This window comes from Hyperolius riggenbachi, chromosome 2 (assembly GCF_040937935.1).
Source record: "Hyperolius riggenbachi isolate aHypRig1 chromosome 2, aHypRig1.pri, whole genome shotgun sequence".
Classification (NCBI taxonomy): Eukaryota; Metazoa; Chordata; class Amphibia; order Anura; family Hyperoliidae; genus Hyperolius; species Hyperolius riggenbachi.
In genome coordinates, this window is record NC_090647.1 from 156,662,732 (window position 1) to 156,669,435 (window position 6,704).

Here is a 6,704-nt window from a genome sequence, read left to right on the forward strand (position 1 = left end):
GTTGGAGCCACAAGTGCTGCTAGTGAACCTGTGTTATCTGCCCTTTCTATTGTCTCTTGCTATTATGTTTAAAGCTAACTACATAATATCTCATTGGGGTCACATAAAAGTGGTTCTTTTTAATTAGGATGAAACTGTGCTTTTCTCTCCTTTAATTAAATCCTCTTTTTGACTTTAATGATGATTTTAGTCAACCAGGATCTAGATTAAAGTAGATAATCCTGAAGAATTTTTAAACAGTTTGAGATGATATTTAATGAGAAGAAACTAGGGCATAGACTATGTCAAACTGTCTGGTAAACCAATCATTTAAAGAGAACATGAGTTGAGGAATATGAAGGCTGCCATTTTTAAAACTTAATATTCCCTGTTGTCTTATCATTACGCTGGTGATTAGGCTGGTCTTTAAGCTTTAGCAGTGTATGATTAAGCCATGAACAACCAGGGTGGAATCATCACCTGATCTGGATACACCAGTGACCAGACAGGTAAAATGGGTAACTTTGATTATTTCATTACAATGACACCTGCTGACACCAAGCAAGTTGTCTCGGTGCTCGGCGTCTGGCGTGCAAAATGGGTGCAGTTATAGCAGTAGTGCTACACTACGCGCTCCATGCAAGGGTAATTTTGTGCTTCTGCCGATCCCTGAATTACTTCTCCCTCCGAGTTGCAATGACTTGTATGGGGAATAGTATTTAACGCCGTCGGGGATATGAGCAGCTTACCCTGCGCCAGCTCTCCGGCAAAATGGTTTTGTGGGGTGTTCCTGGTATGCAGTGGTGAGTGCCTACTAAAAATGGCTCATGGAAGCACAGTCTGTGAACCAACAACACAATCATGCATGTCGGGATCAAAGGCTGACCTAACTAGACATAAAAGAGGTACTATAGCGCAAACTGCTTAAAATGTTATGTCAGAAATGTGTCAGAACACACAGAATAGCCACAGACCAGTCTGGGTGCCCAGTTTGACGTGGTCATTATGACCATGATTAAGGGCAGATTTTGAGCCCGATACGCGTCAGTCATTCTGTGGTCCTTTTTGTGTCATTTTTGTGGCGTTTTTTAATAAAGAATATCAGCTTTTACAACTTCGCTGTGACTGCGGATCCTTATTTGTTGATGTTACCTGTGGCTTGGCTCACCTGATCCTGCAACGGTGGAGCGTCTGCCTCTTGGGGGTTTTAGAGCGTTTGGCCTTCCACTTCTGTATTTGTAAGATGTGCTGGAAAGACATCGCCACAGGGGCTCCACCTTAAAACCTCTAGGATTTAAATGATCTGTTGCGATCACCTTGGTGCCAGATATCAAAGAAAGGGATTTCCTGGAGGGCTTTTCCCGTCGCCATGGCGACAGTCGTGATGACGTCGATGTGTGACGTCATCGGGAGTCCCGATCCACCCCTCAGTACTGCCTGGCGCTGATAGGCCAGGCTGCGCAAGGGGTCAGGAGGGGGAGGGCGGCGCGGCGGGTAGCGGCGAATCGGCGTGGTGGAGCATCGGCAATCGGTGTGCACATGCAGTTAGCAAAGTGCTAGCTGCGTGTAGCAAAAAAAAAAATTATGCAAATCGGCCCAGCAGGGCCTGAGAAATCCTCCTGCGTGGCTTCGCCAGGAAGGTTAATGTTTGGCTGATCAGTATATTTCTTCTGGGTCAATAGTTCAGAAAGTATTAGAGACAGAGGACTGACACAACAACCAGGGAGGCTTCATTGTTTAAAAGGAAAATAGAATGTCACATCTCCTGTCACGTTCCATTTAGGCCTCTTTCAGATGGACGGCTGAACTGTGCGCTTGTCGAGCAGTTAAGCACCTCATCTGCTGCCCACAAGCGCCATTAGGTTGCAATTGAAATGCAGCCGAATGGCAGCACTTGTAACACCACACGTACCAGCGCTTGACATGTGGTGGTGTTACGAGGTGGCAGAGAACCGTGACATATCACATTTGAACATGACTGTAACCGCGTTCAGATGTGACTCCATGGTGAATTCACTGCCTGTCAGCTGCCCATCTGAAAAAGGCCTTAAAAAGCACATTGCTTAAATGTTTTAATTTTACTTTTGTCAATCTTGATTTTGTGAATATTTCTGTTGATCTAAAACATTTCTTCTGTCTTTCTGTTATGTAAGGTGATTTGAGAACTTCCTAAGTGCACAACACTGTTTTTAGCCTCATGAGTACAATTTGGGTACTGAATATACTTAAAGCTAAACTGAATTTTTAGTCAATAGAATGCCCTCTTATAACAAGCCTGTTTCTTTTCAAGTCAATAAAGAGTAAACCGTGTGGAGTGATCCTCAATCCTCTTCTTATTATAAACCCTTTAATGTATGAAGGTATTCATTTGCCCATATGCAATTAACCTTTTCTCCTGAGTTTTTTCCTTGTAAATAATTTTTTATCTTGCATTTAAAATATTTTTTCTGCACTTTGCAATTGAAAAAAATATCCAAAAATAAGTGAAAAGGTACTATCAAAATTATTTTGAGCATTTTCTTGCTGGTTGGCAATTTAAAAGGCATTTTATCTACAAGTTTTGAAAATATGACCTAAGAGAAAAGGTGAAAAAGTTAAATTGCATATGGGCCCTTCTCTCCTATTGCACTGTGTAGAGTGTGCACTGAAATACCTTTAGGCTAATTTTTATTTCTACCCCCATAATGTGAAGAAAAAGCAGAATAGAGTTTGCTGCAAGGGTGCTGGTATAGCTACAAATCCTGTGTTCCACCTAAAGGACTCCTCTCTTCAGCTGCTCCCTCTTGTGACTTCTCTACCCACTGCCAGTGTGTCTTTTGGGTCTTCTCTCTAAATCTGTTGTGTTTCAGCCTTGATCAGGTCTCAGCTCTCCATTCCTGAACAAGGGGATACGAAACACCTTCATAGATTACAGAAGAACAAATAAGTATGGGGACCTTTATATATTAAACGGGGATGGGGAATGAAGGGATTCATACTGGCAACAGGACAAGAGTGGCAGCAACAGGAAACAGCTAAATGGCAGTGCTTGTAACACCATGCATGTCAGTGCTTGACATGTAGTGGCGTTTACTGGTGGTAAACAACCATGACATATCACATCTGAGCATATCTGATATGACTCCATGGGGGAATTCACCGCCTGTCAGCTGCCCATCTGAAGGAGGCCTTAAAAAGTGCATTAATTTAAGTTTTTACTTTCATTGTGTGCATTCTTCTGTTGGTCTAGAAGAATATTTAATATCTAGAATATTTAGGAACATGTAGGGACAAATAAGTATGCAGGCATTTCTATATTAAAGGGGAATGAGGGGGATTCATACTGGCAACAGAACATAATTATGCTACTGAGAAGGATGGTATGGTGATAAGGATAGCCTCCACCATTTTTACTAGTGGTGGTTAGGTTGGGGTGGGTGGGTGGGGGGGGGGGGGGTGTACTAATACTTGAAATACTGTATATTCAATTACAGTTGCTAAAATTATTCACAGGGCTGCGCTGCCTAAAGTTAACCACAACTTTCATCAGACAATTCTCTATGTAGCACCCAGTTTGAATCCTGTTAAGAATGTCCTCCACACAACGTATTAGTGGGATCACTGTTTCACTGTTCCAAGTAGAAAATTGATCTCAATAGCTGAACTGCGCTCTCGACTCCACATAGCGTAATACTGTTTCAATAACTCCTTAAACACCCGTGTCTCGGTGATTGGTGCACCACTCGTGATCACACAACTTGCTTCACACTCCCCAATATATTGTGCTCACCAGAAGTTGGCCACCTCAAACAACATGTGGCTCTAGCGTGTGTTTCATCAACCCCACTGGCACTGTATACAGTATATTCCAACTCTTAAATAGCAGATTAAAATTCCGGTTCCTAGAAAAAACACCAGTGTTTGTTCGTAAGCGATGACGTCAGGCACACAGGATGAAACTCCGCCCTACGCCTCTGATGAGTCTGACTGGATGAAACACGCAGGGCGGAGTTACATCCTGTGCGCCTGACATCATCGCTTACGAACACACAGCGGTGAATTTGAACTACCGAGGAGAGTATGGGAACAAGGGACAGGCATTCTAAGGCCAGGGATAGAGATTCGGGATGCCGTATTTCTAACCAATACGAATGAGGCCAGATGCCAGGACAGACCCCGCTGTTTACTTATTCATATGCAACTATACAAGACAACAGACGTGAGTGAGCACTCAATTCAGGTTTTACGCTATGTCTAGTTTTATGTTTTTTCTATGAACCGGAATTTTAATCTGCTATTAAAGAGTTGGAAGATACACAGTGCCAGTGGGGTTGATGAAACTAATGCTAGATCCACCTGTTGTTTGAGGTGGCCAACATCTGGTGAGCGCAATATATTAGGGAGTGTGAAGCAAGTTGTGTGATCACGAGTGGTGCACCAATCACTGAGACACGGGTGTTTAAGGAGTTATTGAAACAGTATATTGCTATGTGGAGCTCATTTTGTATTTATAGGAACCTGAAGCAGAGTGGAGAGCGCAGCTCAGCTATTGCGATTAATTACATTTGCTGATATGTGATATGCATCTGATGTTAGAATGTATATTCTAAGCAAAAATATACGATATACTGAATGTACAGTATATGCTAAGCAAAAATAGATGATATACTGAAAGGCTATGACAGAAAACTGAAAAAAGTTGTGTGAGGTTTAGTGAGACCAAAAATAAAAAGTATTACGGATATATTTATGTATGTGCGGTAAAATTGATGTGTGCAGGCAGTGCAAGGTAATTTACCTCTTCTTGCCTTAGTTACATAAGACATGTTGCGCAAACAGTGAAACTCATACTATGTAGATAACGCATACGTCTCTAGTGCACTGCGCGTAAAGGTCTTTTGTGAATAAACTCCATAATATCTATTAACTTCTTAATGACCGGCTCATGCCAATGTGCATGAGCACGGCGGCAGCCCCAGGACCGCCTAACGGCAATTGGCGTCAAGTCCTGGGGCGGGGATTTGCAGGAGATCATATCTCCGCATGAATGACGGAGCTCCGCTCTGCCATCAGTCTCCCAGTGGCGATTGCTGCTAGGAGACTGTTAGATGGCGTATCCGCCGTCTAATAGTACTGTACAGCGATGCGATCTAAAGCAGCGCTGTACTGGGGACAGCCATGTCACTCGGCTGTCCCCTCCAGAGACAGGAAAGTGATCCGCTGGGATAGGCTGAAGCCTATCACAGCCGATCACGCTGATAGGCTGACGGGGGGCGGGGGGGGGGGGAATGGAGGGAGAGGGTTAAAAGAAAAAAAAAATAGACAAATTTATTTAAAAATAAATACAATAAATATTTGTAAATTTAGGGGGGTTTAACACTGCGGTCCTCAAGTGGTTAAGTGTTCAATAAATTGTCAGCTAAGAATGTAAACATATATTGATCTGCCAGAAAGATGACTGAAAAGAAAATCGGAAAGATTGTTTCACTAGTATTAACAATCATTTTAATTCTGAAGGAAATAAAAGAATGAATAATTTTAAAATAGAGGATACAGATTTATTTACAGATTTATTATATTAATTACAAAATGTGATCATTTCTTCTAAGCAGTATACAGAATTATATTATATTTGCTCAAAACCTGGACATTGTGCACTTCTAATTTGTTTCAGATTGTTTATTAAAACAATTGTGTTCATGTTGAGGCTTGTTAATGATAGTATGTTACTTTGTCAAGCTGTGACTGTAAAAATGCTGTATATACAGACAGACATATACCATATATGGTGTTACCAATGTAATTTATAGTGCCTTAAAAAAAGAAAAGCTGTTTATACAGCATGCCCAGTGGCAGTGAAAAGTTAATGAGACAAAAAGAGTGTAATTAGCTGTACAATATAGTTGAGCATTACCATCTTGGTAAAACAGAGCTCTTTATGTTCGTATGTGCTCAAGCATAACAATGTGGTTATCACAACAATATGTGTTTGTGGAACAGCACTGCTAGCATATAAGCTAGAATGCTGTAATATACTGTAAATCTGCTGCCCAGCGTATTGAAATGAAAAGGACTTTACTTATTATATCCTTGGGTATGCTGGCAGTTAAAATGTTGTACCCGTGTAAATTTGCCTCCCTAAAACCAAAGACACTTGCAAATATTATGCCTTTTATCTGTTTTTCCAGGTCACAACAGATCACAAATACTGAGCATCAATGGTTCCTATTTTAATATCATCCATTCCAAGTTGTCAGCCTGCACATCTGCAGATACATTTCCAACAGAAGACTATATTGGAAACGTATCAGCTTCAGACTCCAACCGGACCTCAAGGCACCATCGAAATGGACACAACACTGTCCACTCCAGTTGGCTGATGGCGATCCTGCTCAATGTGACCAGAGCCTTAGAATTGTCTCTGACTTTAATCTTTTATTGACAACTGTGGTACAGGGTAATTGACACACTAGAAAAGAACACAGAAACAGGAGCCCAAATGGTGCAGTGTTTCACAAGTAAATAGCAAATTTAATAAAAAAGGCTTGTGGTACTCACAAAGGAAGGTTGCACAGGGGGGCAATCAACCACTGAAGGCAGGTGGAGATTTATAAACCTGACTCCACCTTGGTGACAAGCTGAAACTGGATCCGCTCACACTCTTGGCAAAAATAATAATGGACCTATCAGTGGCCGAGCCACTTTTATTGACAAGTTTGGAAGAGTTTTGAGGCAGAAACAAACAA

General features: G+C 41.6%; 1 protein-coding gene across 2 annotated transcripts in view; it reads left to right on the top strand.

Moving 5' to 3' along the window:
- SUCLA2 (succinate-CoA ligase ADP-forming subunit beta) overlaps positions 1 to 6,451 on the top strand; it is a 599,900-nt gene extending 593,449 nt beyond the window's left edge. For both annotated transcript variants that reach the window (XR_011026128.1, XR_011026129.1), the window contains one exon: positions 6,147 to 6,451. The gene's annotated coding sequence lies outside the window, so the exon portion shown is untranslated. The remainder of the gene's footprint in view (positions 1 to 6,146) is intronic.
- The last annotated feature ends 253 nt before the right edge of the window (positions 6,452 to 6,704 follow it).